This window comes from Thermobia domestica, chromosome 9, assembly GCF_964235325.1.
Source record: "Thermobia domestica chromosome 9, izTheDome1.hap1.1, whole genome shotgun sequence".
NCBI lineage: Eukaryota > Metazoa > Arthropoda > Insecta > Zygentoma > Lepismatidae > Thermobia > Thermobia domestica.
In genome coordinates this window covers 108,559,927-108,575,898 of record NC_137462.1, presented here as the reverse complement: position 1 = coordinate 108,575,898, position 15,972 = coordinate 108,559,927, and the positions used below count along the sequence as shown (strand labels likewise).

The following is a 15,972-nucleotide window of genomic DNA, read 5'->3' as shown; positions in this document are numbered from 1 at the left end:
CCGTACCTTCATAATGTGAAATGAAACTCACAGTTCGGAAAACTACCGTACCTTCATAATGTGAAATGAAACTCAGTTCGGAAATCTACCGTAGCTTCATAATGTGAAATGAAACTCACAGTTCGGAAATCTACCATAGTTTTACAATGCGAAATGAAACTCACAGTTCGGAAATCTACCGTAGTTTCACAATGTGAAATGAAACTCACAGTTCGGAAATCTACCATAGTTTCGCAATGTGAAATGAAACTCACAGTTCGGAAATCTACCATAGTTTCACAATGTGAAATGAAACTCACAGTTCGGAAATCTACCGTAGTTTCACAATGTGAAATGAAACTCACAGTTCGGAAATCTATCGTAGTTTCACAATGTAAAATGAAACTTACTTATTATATTGAGTTTGTGTTTTTTACCAGTGGTACTAGGCTACTTTAACGGTTCCTTCCCGGCATTGAGGTTGTGTTTATGAGATGTAGATACATAATTTAACGTGCAATCCGAACCACTGTAGTACATTGGGTATTGAACTCGGATCTCCCATGCTAAAGGGAAAGGAAGAGAAGAACTCTCTAGCTGTCTAATCTAATTTTATTTACATATGTCGTCTATAAATTAGTGGCTATATTCTTGTGAGTGCGTTCAAAATATTTGTACACTTCCAAGAAGTAATAGTTATAAATACTATAAGCAGTGATGAGTTCTCCTGGTGGTGAATTTGAATACACAGGAGGTTGCTCCTTGTTGAACAGTTCTGGAGAAGGGAAAATTTCCCCAGACTCCAGAAAATCATCACTGACTGTAAGTCACACATAACAAGCAAATCTTGTGCATTTTACTACGCAAACGCTTTGTAGAAATTATTATTATTAAGTGAAAACTTGTTCAGCATATGTTAAAAATTTAGCCGCAATTCTCTCAAAGAAAGATCGTTCTTGGAAAATATTTGAGGCTTATTTTAGACACTTTTTGCATTTGATTCCTTAAAAGAAAAAAAAGCCAATGTCCTAGAGTGTTTATTAGTCCTTGCATCATACTACATATGCTGGAAGTTAAGTTCCGAAAGTAATTTTTCTACTACTCGAAGCCAAAATGGAAACGCCATCAGGCAAGCAACGGCAAAGAATCTACTTGCATGAAGACGTCAAGAGTCTGTCTCTGTCAGTCTATGTATCCATCATCCCCCTTCAGTTTTCTATAAACTTCCGCTGTACTGGGCACTTTTGAATGACATATCGGAAGATCAAATCGTGCTTTGCTTCCTCTATCGCACTGCTGTCACTTCTCCACAAGTTGATTACAGTAATTAGTTTATGCGCTTTGTATATTCTGTATCGCTGTACTCCTTCTAGATAAAGCAAGTTAAAGAAGAATTGAATAAACAATTACAGAATATTTCGTGCAGTTTTTCTGATATTCTGTTTCTTCCATTGTTGAAACCACTTAATTTGACTTTCTAGAAACATATCCCCAATAATGAAACTTTCTCAACAATGAAAAATTGTTCACAATAAAAGAACTCTCAACGATAAAAAATGGTCGCAATAATGAAACTCTTAACAATAAAAGAAACAAAGTATTGAAAAAACTGCACGAAGTATTTAGTGATTATTTATTCAACTTGTTTCTGGACAAAGTTTGGATAGCCACTTCTTGAATGTGATTGAATTGTTGCGAATATTGTTGGTCTCCCTCCAATATACATTGGAAAGATATGTGAAAGTGCTGCCATCTATTCATTATACGCTCCTTTAAACTTAAGCTGCATGATTTAAGAAAGATGGGAACTACATTAAGGTTTGGTGGTTAGGTTTTACGTAATTGGTTAAGGCGTCTACCCATCATATCTGACTGCCCCCGGTCGATTCCCGGTAGAGATTGGAGTTTATTTCTCGTTATGTTCTCCTTCCAACGCGGCTCAAAGCATTATCTTCACATCACCCGTTTGCTTCATTGGCCTGTTCCTAGAAAGAACTAATGTCATTAGTAAAAAGTGCCTACACATCTAATTGCGATTTTTATATTAATTTCAGAGTGCTGAATACAATGGAACTACTTTTAAACATACGCACGTCCATGGGGTTCCTAGATAAGTAGTCACAAGTGTGAGATATAAATAAATACAAGTCATTTTTCTCGTGACTACTATCGATGAATACGTTTGAAATAGTTTATAGTGGATTTAGCATTCTTAAATTAGTACTGTATAAAAAGAGCAACCAGAAATTTATTAAAGCGTGGGCACTTTTTACTATTGGCATAACCTTTAGTTTTTTCTCATCTCATAGCACTTCAACACGTCACAGAAGACAATACTAAGACGGACATTGGCGGAAATGAAATATCGCTTACATATCCTGCGTGCCACAGATGGCGCACACATTGTTAAACGGCTACTAAGTGTGTGAACATTATGCCGCAAACCGCACATTTCTATCTATCCCCCATTTCTGACTTTTACGCGATCAAAATTGGAACGATCATTTTGGAACACCTTGTATTTTCTGTAATCTTTCACGTCAATAGTTTCATGACAGCTTTTTTTTTATTATTACAAAATTGACATGAACAGAAATGCTACCATCGTTTTCAATGTACTTCCACTTGTTCTCGGTGTATTTCATCCATAAAAGACCATGTCAGGTAGTTCATCCACTGTTGCTTTTCCTTCCGAACTCCAATGGAGTTGAAAGTAGTACCTATATGTCAAAATTTAACATAACTAAGGTAACTCAAGGCCATTGTATTGAATTAACATAGCCATTTTTCACTGTGCATTTTTTTATATCATTTATAATCATTGCTGCAACTAGGATATTTTGCTGGGAAGGGGCATGATCCCTCACCTCTAAAAACTAACCATATCTCAAACTTTCAACCACTGGTTCCTCTCTACTTACGCCTATGATTAGAATACAACTTCTCAGATAAACGTTCTATCACGTTTCTTTCTTCTTTCTTATTGCTCCTTTTCTTCCTTATGCTAGTATTTCTAAAGCTTCATCGGTTTTCCATTCTACCCAGACCCAGACAGTTCTCCACATCCTATTTCCAAAGCTTCTACATATTTTTCGTAAATACCATATTTTTGCTTCATATATTGCAATACTCCACATGAAACATTTCGTGAGTCTTTTTAGCCACATTTGAAGATCCTCAAAATAAGATTTTTCTTCTCCCTATAGGATTATTTGGTCGTTTGTGTCCGTTTATATTTCACACTATTTAAATAACAAAAACTAAGTCATCTATCCTTGGGAATGCGCACGAGACGAGACGAAATAGAATTTTCCTCGAAATGAGACATCAGTTTCACATCATATTTTCGAGAGGAGACACCTTCAACCCCTGTCTTGTGCACATCCCCCTGCGATGTTCACTTTCTCCCATTTATTATTCATAGTTACCAAGTTCCTACTTTTCCGCGCACCATTATTGGTTTCGTCTTTTACTATTATTTATCTTCATTTTGCATTTTTCACAATTTTTTCTATCTCCAAAAACAAACGACTCCGGACAGTTACTAAGATACTTTTCCTCCTTTTTTTTTTAACGAGGGGGGAGTAGTGTCTTAGCATCTTGAAAAATGCTATACACTGCTTTCTCGTTTTTCCTCGCACACCGTAATTTAATTCAATGGTCCACTTGTTTAGTTTCCTGGGGGAACTATATGCTGAAATGCTGAATTTTTCGGTGTGAAATACCTTATTATGAAACCGGTTGATCTGAATTAAAAAAAAAAAAAATGTTAAAGCCTGCCCTAGATAATAATTATGGAGATCAGCAATCAACTATGTTGTGGTAGTGGCATATCTATGTACAGGTAAACTGGAGAGTATCCTTGAATCTGAGGTGTCGATATCTCTTCCAAACAAACCTGTCATGAATTGGTAATTGTAAAACTGGCGATTTGCATTCAAGAAAAGTTATACGGAAGAAGATAGCATTTACTGTATGCATTTGCACTATCAAATTGCTACAATTTATCATTTTTTGGAGAGTTTAAAAAAAAAACAGAGAAGCAACTATAATTTATTTTTTTCTTTTTCCCGCTAAAAAGAGAAAAATCTTCGATACAGGTGCGGTCAAGTCCGATCTCTTCTGGTCTATAATCTCCTTCTCAGCAAATAGTAATTTAGACATCACTCGAAGACATTGATTGCGCATAATCAACATGGAAAAAAGAAGTTCGATTACGTATTTTGCGTCCAGAATGCAAATAAACTAAGGTAAAAGAATACAAATTTTTGCAAATTAGCTAATGAATCTATTATTTTGTGAAATAAGCCTGGAATTGACCTGCATTTTTTTTAAATATTTACACTTGCTTTAATTTTTTTGAAAACGATTTATATATTTAAGTACTTAATTTACGAAACTAAAATTATATAAGATTTCAATATATAGTATGAAGTGCCCTGATCTATCTATTATTTCTGTACAACACAAATACAGATATGTTCACAACTCTTTTTAAAACATCGACTATTGATGCAGAAAGCTTTCTACCTTAATGAATCGTAGACAAACATTTTTTATAAGCTTATATCTTTCTTTATTGAATCACTCATAAAATATCTTGTTCCTGAAGTATCAGAAGGTGTCAAGAATCTGAACGCAATCGGCAACCGGAGAGAATCTGTATTCTGAATCCAGAATACAATGATCAAAGAAACTATGGCTTTATATTGTAAATAGGCATGAGCTTAAAAGGTAGATTTTCCGATTCTTATAATGGGTGTCTATGGGTACAATCTACCAGAAACCCTTACTAAACTAATCATTCCCCTTTCTGAAACCAATGAAAAATAAACCTAGACACAGCAAATAATAATAATAATAATAATAATAATAATAATAATAATAATAATAATAATAATAATAATAATAATAATAATAATAATAAAGGAATTAATTCTTTAAACAGATCTGGAAATTAGAATAGTTAAAGAGTTCAGACCCATAGTTAACATTTAACAAAAACAAAAAGGGGCAAGCGAAAAATCAAAACAAAGGAAGTGCAAAAAGTGAAATACACGTACTCGTAAAAAGTTGCCCTTCATTTAATTTTTATGGTTTTCTTCAAAGACTGACGTTTAACTGCTGTTCAAAAAGTATTTATAACGTTTCTTATTATCCCCAATGAATTGATTTAGAAATGTAACTGTACACACTTATGATTCAGAAGCCTTCACACGTTTCTATAGCAAGCAAGGTCTATCACCATGCCAAGTTTGATCTCGATCGGATGAATTCGGTCGCAATCGTACAATATATATATATATATATATATATATATATATATATATATATATATATATATATATATATAGTGTCCCAAAGTTAAATCAAATCATGGATGAAAATAAAAACGAAATATTGCATAATCTAATGTATTTTCTCTCTCTTTCGTTTAGGCCAACTAAGCACCATGTTATTTCAACTGTTTTCTCCGGGCTTTAACATTTGTCCAGTATTTCTTCATTCGTATTCCGTGTAGTTTCTTCCTCTTTTCAACCTCTTTATTATTATTATTATTATTATTATTATTATTATTATTATTATTATTATTATTATTATTATTATTATTATTATTATTATTATTATTATTATTATTAAATTTATTTTAATTTATTGAGAGGTAGGAGTTGAAAACTTTGACACATATATACTAGATAAGCTCATAAATAGAACAAATTTTTGATTCCACTAACAAGTCATATCGACATTTTATTCACTCAAATTATTTCATAAGGCACATGATAACGGATTGAAATAGGATGACAATGCGAAATGCACGCTCTTTGGCGCATCTTTCACCAGAAATGAGCCATTTAATCGATTAATGCATTCACGTACTTCATTTGTACACATTTTCTTGTGTCATTTCTACGTTTATTTAAAATAAATATAGTTTTTATACATTTTTAAAAATGTGTTTACAGTACACGTCGTGCACTAATGCAAACTATGCAGTAAACTAGACTCGACTCCCTGCTTTATACCCAATGATAGGCTATTAGTATACAGGGAGCTTTTAGTTCGGCGAAATGTAACTCCGATCATCTTATTTCTGGCTCTATGAACCGCAGTTCACTATCGGGGACGCAGTGTCTCAGTGGTAGAGTGTTCACCTCCGGTGCTTGGGGTCCCTGGTTCGATTCCAGCTCGCGCCGTATGGACTTTGTGGTGGACAAACACCGTACTCGTGGGTTTTCTAAGGATTCTCCCGTTTCCTCACACTTTCTTCATTCCACTTAACCTAACCGGCATAACTGTGGGACGTTAAACTTAAAGATTTCATTTCATTTCATTTTCGCAGTTCACTACTTCTCAATTGCATCATTATGGTAAAATCGATGATTGTTCCCTCACCGAGAATCAAACCGTGAACTATAAGCGATAATCTTTCAGATCAACGGGATGACTATATTGCGAACTGTTGCAATGTGAATACAGTATTGCGTATATAACTAGAAGAATGGTTTCAGATATGGACTTTTGAATTGCATTTACTCGATCTCTCAGAAATTTTCTTAAAATTCAACATACATCTTCCCATTCTCTAAAAATGCAATCAGCAGTGAACTCACAGGGGAGGGGAAGGAGGTCAGTGGCTTAGTACTAGAGCGCTCATCTCTGGTGAAAGAGGTCTCTAGTTCGATCTCAGGTTATAGCGAATTTGTGGAGGACAGCATCGCGTCCGGTATATTCTCCAGGTTCTATCCTTTCCTCTCTCATTCTTATTTCCCTATTTTTTCCAAAATCGTTTACTTTCATTAATCATCCGTATTTCTTAGACTAACGGTCATAATCGGGGGATTTAAACTGAAAATTTCATGTTATTTCGTCAGTGTGCTTGGTTCTAATACAGTACTGTAACACTGTAGTTACATTAGTAATATATAATATTAAAATTATTAATAATACTAATAAGCACTCATAGGTCATTTTAGTATTAACATCATTACAAGAACTACGCAATTTAACAACCATGTAATATCAAAATAAAGTACCTGCCAGTAATTCGCTGTAATCTGACGAAAACATTTTATATTCTATATATTTAACTTGCACAGAAACTATCTTTAAGGAAACAAAAATTATTATGCTAGTGTACTCTGTGGAACTTTTCTTAACATATTTATTTAACCTGTTTGAGATCGGATATCAGAATAGGTTACTCAGCAACGGACGCAGTTTCGAAAATTATAGCCTTTCACCCACATATATCAGCACAATCTATATGAAGAAGCCTACACAGTAATTTGCAACTTGCTGTACCAACTTACTAAATACGTATGTTCTTCGACTCCTTTAGACATTCTGGCTTTCGGCAAATAACATTGTTTGTTAGTAGTACTCTGTACATTGGTTTATATTAGCAATAAAGTTTTTTTTTTTATTTTTAACATTTTACTGTAAAGAGAAATGTAATTTTATATTTTTCAAAAATATAATGTAGAGGTATAGTTATGATATTTGTTTAAACACATAGCAAAATTTAGTGTTGAGTACAGAAGACGCGAGCCCCAATTACGAAAATAGTTTGCACTTTGAAGGAAAAATTTTCATATGGTTGAAATGTGTATGTGGAGAACCAATATCTTCTGCTGTTTTTACCTAAAATTAGGGTAGAATTTTTCATTACATCGCAAATTTACATTTTTCTTTGAGTTTAAATCAATGCATTCCAAAATCATTTAAAAAAAAAAAAACAAACAATTGTTCGTTGTGGCTTCAAATTACTGTCGTGGTATAACAAATTTATTTTAATATTGTCTCATTCTGACACATACGTATCCGCGTATCTTATGTTGTTTACTAATTATGTGCAGATTATTTTTATTAATAACACTTAGCCTATTTACTTATTTCTATTATTGTCACCAGTTGTTAATTCTATGTATACACTAGAAGTCAAAATATAACAATTAATCTTTAGTACAGGTACCGCCGGGGTCAAAGGTAATTTTTCGTTACAAATTACTTCTAATTCCCTTAATATTGATTATTAATACATATTATTTTGAAAGAAATTACGAATGTTTAATCAAAAATTTAAGAAAACAGAGAATTTTAATAAAATACTTTTTAAAACAAAAATTACTGTAGTATTATTTTTTTTTTAATTTTAACTTGTGAATAATAAAACAGTCCTACCCTACAAGTAATTTTAAATTTTCTCCACTGAAAAAGCAAATTAACAGAACTGATGATAACGCACACATTTTCTTGTAAGCGGACAAAATTTAATGATTTTTTTTCTATTCCGTCAAAAGCATTGTTTCTACAGCAACTCAAATTTCTGCAAGTCAATCATATAATTATTTTTTCGAGTATTCTGATTTTGCTTTTAGTATTCCAATTATGCTAATACTTGTAGAAAATACTAATCACTTTAAATCCATAGAGCCTATGTGTTATCGTTTTGTATATTAGAAACAGATGTATGTTAAAGTAAGTTTTTCTATTCATTCTGGTGTGATATCGGGTAGGGTGTACTACTAATGTAAATAACATGTGTAAACATGATGCATACATTTGAAAGGGTACGTGAACTTTGAATGCATTAATTGGTAACTGAAAATCCATTAAAATGTTTGAAAGATTACTGTTTACTATATGTGATAATTTTGTAAATACTTTCAATATATCGGTATTCTGTACAGTTGTTATGAACATTAGAAAATTCAATTAGATATTTTTTTCCAAAATTTGGATTTTTGTAAAAATACGAAATAACAATAATTCTAAGAGAAAGGGAAACACATCACTCGAAAACTAAACTTTTGTTCGAATCGGTACTGCACAGCCCATCTTCACTTATAAAACTATTTTGCAGCTTTTAGGATTTGAGGATCAAGGGTTCTACAGACCACAACTCCCTGTAATTAATTTGCAATAATAATAATAATAATAATAATAATAATAATAATAATAATAATAATAATAATAATAATAATAATAATAATAATAATAATAATAATAAAGACATTACCCATGCTATTTTAAAGAAGAGATTCCAGCTTTTGTCTGATTGAACTGAGAAATACTCTAAAAACTCAGGTTGACTGAACGCGAGATTCGAACACGGGCGCTCCCGATTGCTGATCATTAGCTGACAGCTGCGGACACTAGATATATATATATATATATATGATACTGAATCCATTACCTCATCTACTAACTCTGTCTCTTTAAAATTAAAAAATGGGTAAGTACTTTGAAGAGCAGTATTAAAAACGAATCAAGTTTTACGCGTAATTCTATAGTAAAGCAGATTTTCGTGCAAGTTACTAACTATATAGATATTCTTGATTTTATGAAAGGCGACGAATGGGTGAACTAAATTGATGTAATAAAAAATAAAGGTTTGAACTTTGATTTTTTTAAAATTGGAATTAACTAGTGTTTTTAAAACGCATGTTATGCACGTTTGAGATGTTGGGAAATTGACCACCGCTTCAGCGAAGGAAAGCTAATCCAAGCCCTTGTGCGAGACAGGATAAATAAGTTCAGCTGAACCAAATAATTCAAACCAAGGAAATCATAGTATTGAGTATAAATAAACTGTTGCTTTAATTTTATAACTCTATATGTTCAACTTAAAGAAAACCATATTTTTAATTTTCACGTCTTTGTAACTCAAGTTACGAACATGTGTTGGATTCCATTCCTGCTACTACTGTCCGCCATTTTGAGTTTAAACACAACGAGAGGTTCTAAAGTTGCACAATAGTTTGTTTTTATTTTGTAGATTTTAAAAGTGATATCGATTGGAGAAAGGATGCCTTACTTAATTAAAATTAACATTTTAAAATTAAAATTAAGAAAGCTGGTAAGACTATTTCAGAGTTTAGGAAAACATAAGACTACATATATTGAATATGAACACAAAACTTGAAATTTACCAAACGTTTTAATATAATATAATTGCTAGAATTATTATTATTTTAATAATGACAAGTACAAATACAGCAATAAAGAGTTTTTTTCGATCTTTCGGAAATATTTCTTTAAAAAATATCGTTCAATATTCTGGCATAAGTAAAAAAATAGAAAAGAAAAAGAAAAACACTGAATTCACCATAACACATTTTATAAATTTATTTTATGATGTAAGTATTACAGATAATTTTTCTCCTAACTCAAGAATCTTTTTTTAATTTAATGGAATAATAATGTTCAATTGCGCTGTTGAAAACTTATAAATAAGAACGTAACAAAATAATTAATGTGTATATCATACGTTCGTTTCGTATTTTGGTTTTATACTCTCGTAATAGAAAATTCCATATCTACGTAAAGATAAACAATTCGCTACTTAGTGTGAGTGCATGAATATTCTTTTTATTATAATTTTAAAATATTATAAGTATTTCTCATGTAGGTAAATCTACTCCGTATTAATTTGCTTAGCTCTTTACTTAAAAGCTATGGAGTTGGGAGAAAGTGCTTTTAAGATTTTCGTATAAATACAATTAAGATTCTATCTCAGCTTTCGAAACTGCGACCTGAGAAAATAAAATGTTCGGGATGGCTAGCATTTGAATCTCCGTATTTTAATATGAGTCTACCAATACATCACAGTCTAATCTATTATTATTATTATTATTATTATTATTATTATTATTATTATTATTATTATTACAGTACACATATAAAAATGCCTGAAGTTACTCAAAACTGGTAGTCGAATTTACTGATTCAATGTTAACGACTCTACATTACTGAACTAAGTATAAATACTTTCATTTTTAAATAGTTCGTAAATATTCTGATTTCAATTACGTATTCAAAATATATCCCCGCATATAAAACAGTATTATTGTTTTGATTGAAAGAAAGAAACTACAGCGATTATAAATAATGTTATTCTATACACTATGGCAATTCTACTTCGTTGTGGATATCTAATGGAGTTATACTTGTTTATTACAAAAAGAACCGAAAATTTTTCTCCTACACAACGCGAGCTTTTATCAGTGCGCGGAGAATAAAGAAACCACCCAGCAATTAGGAAGTCTCAAGCAACAACAGGATGCTTAGGCAATCAACTTTGGCTTTCGTCTTATAACAAAAGACCGTTCAAAAAAAAGGAAAGAAAACATTTGCAAGAACACAGTGATCAACGCCTCTTTTTATAAACATGAGTATATCGTTATGCTATACATTTATAAATTCACACTATATTCACAAGAGCTTATTATTATTATTATTATTAAACACATAAAAACTTTGAAAATCAACATTATATATATATTACAATTCTACTGTATACTTTATTGCAACAAAATACTTGCAACACTTTTAGCAATATTGTGTAATTTTGAGCCAATAAAACAGCCTAGGATGCTGACAGTTTGAGACGGTGAACATCTCAAAAATCTTGATTTACTTGTATCATTTTTTAAGTGTTACAAACGAATCAGGGGTGTCCCTCACCCCAAGGTTCATAACACACCACGTAAATTCTTCTACTGATATGCTCGCTTCACCCCCCCCCAAAGGAAAACAACACCAATTCTAAACTTACTCAAAAATTCTTATCTCTAATCCCTTCACCCTCCGCGTAAGGTTACAGTTAAAACCTTGTTTTCTAGTATAAATTATAGTTTTATGCACATTTTTAATTAAACGTATTTCAACTAATTTTTTTCTCTCCCCCTTACCATACATTATAATTTTAAATATCTCCACATCATGTCTCCACTTGTGAGCACCCCCGAAAAATTAAATTTAATAAGCTTTGGATTATTTTGAAATAACAGCTGTTTAAAAACATACATTACTTCTACTTCTAGACGTTTTATATTAGACTACCATTTTCAAGTTCGCATTATTATTCTAGTACAAATAACATCTATCACGGTTTTGGTTCTCGGAAATATTACGGGTAAGATCAATAGTTTACAAAAAAGCTTAAGTAGCGATTATTGTTTCAAAAACGGGAAATTATTTTCTTTTTAAGAATGACTTTTAAAGATTTTAAGCAATACAGATACACATAAATATCATTTTTCTCTCTTTGAGTCTATGTAACAAATTGTTTATTTTCGGCTCGAAATTGTAAGTAAACTTATTATTACTTAGCCTTCTTTCTCATTTTTCCTTTTTAATTCCCTTACAGAATCCAACAAATTCGTGAAAAACTATCATAAGCAAACTAGAAAACGTATGTTTCACTTTAACGTAAATACTTCGTTGATTTAATATTGTAGATAATGAAGTGACGAAATGTCATGCAATTTCCGTTCGTCTATTGGGAAAAATATATATTAAGAGTCTTTACCTCACATTAGAAATTAATCCGTATACAATAATATCGAAAGAAATTAACAAAAATACTTGTAAAATGTCCTACATAAAGAATTCAGATATTATTATTATTATTATTATTATTATTATTATTATTATTATTATTATTATTATTATTATTATTATTATTATATTTTTAAGTCTAGTTATTTTTCTTCTGAATATAGCACTTAATGTATTTTATACCTTTAATTTTTATGCATTAAGATATCTTTTTTTTAAAACTCATGCCATTTTGTTTGTATTGTTACATCGTATATTATTACTGTTTGGAAATTGTAATTGGACTCTGTGTCTAATTTTCTGATACCAAAAATTATTATTATTATTATTATTATTATTATTATTATTATTATTATTATTATTATTATTATTATTATTATTATTATTATTCCAGCATATACGGTTTAGGACGATTTTCAGTGTACTATAATATTTTAATATTGTATTCCATGGAAACAAAGTAAGATTTCACGATATGTAATCAATTATCAATGAACTTATTAAAAATTATATGAGAAACAGCTACTACCTCATAAAATTTTACTATCATCTTTAAAAAAACACGAATTGAACAAAAGAGGAATGTAGAGTAAATAATAATAATAATAATAATAATAATAATAATAATAATAATAATAATAATAATAATAGTAGTAGTAGTAGTAGTAGTAGTAGTAGTAGTAGTAGTAGTAGTAGTAGTAGTAGTAGTAGTAGTAGTAGTAGTAGTAGTAGTAGTAGTAGTATTTAATGGAGATATTTTTTCGAGTGACATGGTTCATTTTTATACATAGGCCTATTTAACAAAATTGAAATCAACACTTCTTCTTTATTATTCTGTTTAAAGTAATATCAAACGAATAACTAGAAATACAATACCATCATTAATTACATTAAATATAATTAAAGCAGAGTATCCAATAATAGGCCTAAGTGTTTTAAAAGAAACTAAAGATCTACTGAAATTTCTAGATTTACGACATAAAGTTGTTATTTGGGCCTTCAGGGGGGGGGGCATTTCATCCCCTGAATTTCAGAAACATACATTTTAATCGAAAAAACATAATACTGTAATATACTAACGAAAAACGTGAAAATCTATTTATATTGGTGGTTCCTCCCCTACCCCGTCCAAAAGCAAAACCTGAATTGACGTTACTGATACGACAGTAGATCCACATAGATAATTTCTATTCTTACTCAGGTAACAATTCTACTTAGGCAATAATAATAATAATAATAATAATAATAATAATAATAATAATAATAATAATAATAATAATAATAATAATAATAATAATAAAGAGCACGCTTTGCCACTTTTAAACAATAACAATTTCGTAGTTTTAAGTAGGCAAAGTAATTCAATTACCATTAACAGGTGTCAACCTAAAATATAACTGATTTCACAAAATTAATGAAGTTCAAAACTATCAATATCATTATGATATTGGAGAGATCGAATTTGAAACAAAGAAAAAAATCAAGAGTACCAGAGAGAGAGAGAGAGAGAGAGAGAGAGAGAGAGAGAGAGAGATGCATATGTGTTTTCTTGTATATGTATGCAGGGTGCCATGTTGTGGTTTCCAAGGGGGGGGGCAAGTATAAGCGACGTTTCAAACATAGTTTCAAATTTTGCTGTAACTAATGTAAAAATTCTATTGGGTTTCCATATTCCCAAGTACAATTTCCTCTAGGAGTGGGCGAGCGCCCCACCTTGTCCCCTTGATGGGCGCCCTTGTCTCTATGTAGTACAAATTTTCCCTGATGTGAGATCATATGTGGTTCAAATTAATTAAAACATGAATAAGGAAGATCAATTGAATATATTTCATATGATCTTAAACATCACTTTCACAAGAAATTACGCTTTATATGTTTTTACTAAATATTTCGATATTAATATTGCACATCATTTTCAACTTTCAAAAGCCTAAAGTAAATGAACATGAAACAGCAAGTTTTGAGTTATTGTATAGCCTACGTATTATGAATTCAATTTTAGAAATTGATTTCTTACTTGAAAACTAACACTAGAAACCACTCCCCCGTCCCGAAAATACATACACATACATTATATGTGCATTAGCTGCTTTTCAAACTATATTTTACAATGCATTTTTGTTCTGCAAGTGTTCGCGATCTCAGAATTAAAAAAAAGAGAGAGAGAGCCAGAGAGATTCACACACACACACCAAAAAAAAAAAAAAAAAAAAAAAAAAAAAAAGCAACTCCCAGGAACAAGAGTGTGCTTTCAAAATCCCACTTCAATAGCGCTGCTAACTTCTTGGTTACTCAATACATCTCATTTGGAATGTATTCTGAATATATTCTATAAGCTACACGAATTGTATATTTATTTTACGTGTCACATGTTCCTCTCCTTCTACGACAGTCCATTCGGAAACGCCCAGAACTGATGCGCACCATTAAATAAACAAAAAAACATTTGATTCTGCCGACAGTTCACATTTTATGTATGTGTGCGCATGCAATATAGAAAAATCCATTTGTTTTAAATTAATATTTTGGACAAGCAATGATTATTTCTCTTTTTTTTTTTTAAAAAAAAAAAAAAAAAACACGTTTCGCTTATGCAGTAAAATGTTTGAAGGCAATTTTCACTCAATATATTGTATGTTCATTGCAATTCATTCTCACAACAGTAATTTCGCGTTTATAAGTTTGTAGTTTTGAGTACAAGTTGTTTTGAACTATTTTCTCTAGAAAGAAAAAAAAAACAAAGAAAAAACTCACGTAAACATTTCAGTTTCCAACTCGAAAACATATCACTTATTTCCCGCACAAAATTAACAAAAATAAATTAGAATAAAAGCACTTTTTTCTTTCTTTTTTTTAAAAAAACCCGGTAAGTTTGTACTTACCGTGATTGTTGACACCTTTCACTCTGGGCTAGGACTCAACTGTTTGTAGCTTTCCTCGATCCGGAAAAAACAAATTTCTTTGCGGTCTTACCACGTTAAGTATACTAATAATATGGAACACAGCACTGACTGTCTTGTCGGCAAGCTCCCCGCCTCTACACATCGCATCAGCCACACGCGGGCGCTGACACAAACCGCGTAAATTCGTAATCTTCGTTTATATATCAGCTAAAAATAGCCTATGATGTCATTGAAACGCTCTCTGATTGGTTGTTGTGGAAAAGCAATACGTAATCTCTATAGAGCTGATTGGCTGTTCGTTTGGGATGCATAGTGAGCAGCTCCGGCTTCGGTCGGAGGAAAGAGGTGGTTGCTGGCGGATTGTGTGGCTGTTCAAAACTGTTTAGTTGAGATACAGCCGAGAAAAAAAAAAAAAGAAGAAAAGCGCAAACGGGAGGAGTAAAAGAAACAGAATGAAATTGAGCGTATATGTGTGTGTATGTTGTATAACATATGAATGCTTGTGTATGTGCAAGTGCAAAGGAACACTGAATCCCCGTTAATAACGATAATGATTTCATGAACGAAGGCGAATCTAATAATAATAGTAATAATAAGAAAGAGAGAGAGACAAACTGTCACTAGTATTTATTTGGTTGTGCCTTTCTTAACTGGTGATGGGAACATCTGATGGAGTTAAACCAAAGACAACAGGAAGTTGGACGAGAATGAGAAAGGTCGATTCTATTTATTTACATTTTTATTT

At 31.3% G+C, this 15,972-nt stretch overlaps 1 protein-coding gene across 2 annotated transcripts in view; it reads right to left on the bottom strand.

The window, feature by feature from the left end:
* Positions 1-15,389, bottom strand: part of LOC145694917 (activating transcription factor 3-like) — a 167,461-nt gene extending 152,072 nt beyond the window's left edge. For both annotated transcript variants that reach the window (XM_081771684.1, XM_081771685.1), the window contains exon 1: positions 15,207-15,389. The gene's annotated coding sequence lies outside the window, so the exon portion shown is untranslated. The remainder of the gene's footprint in view (positions 1-15,206) is intronic.
* Positions 15,390-15,972: the final 583 nt, after the last annotated feature.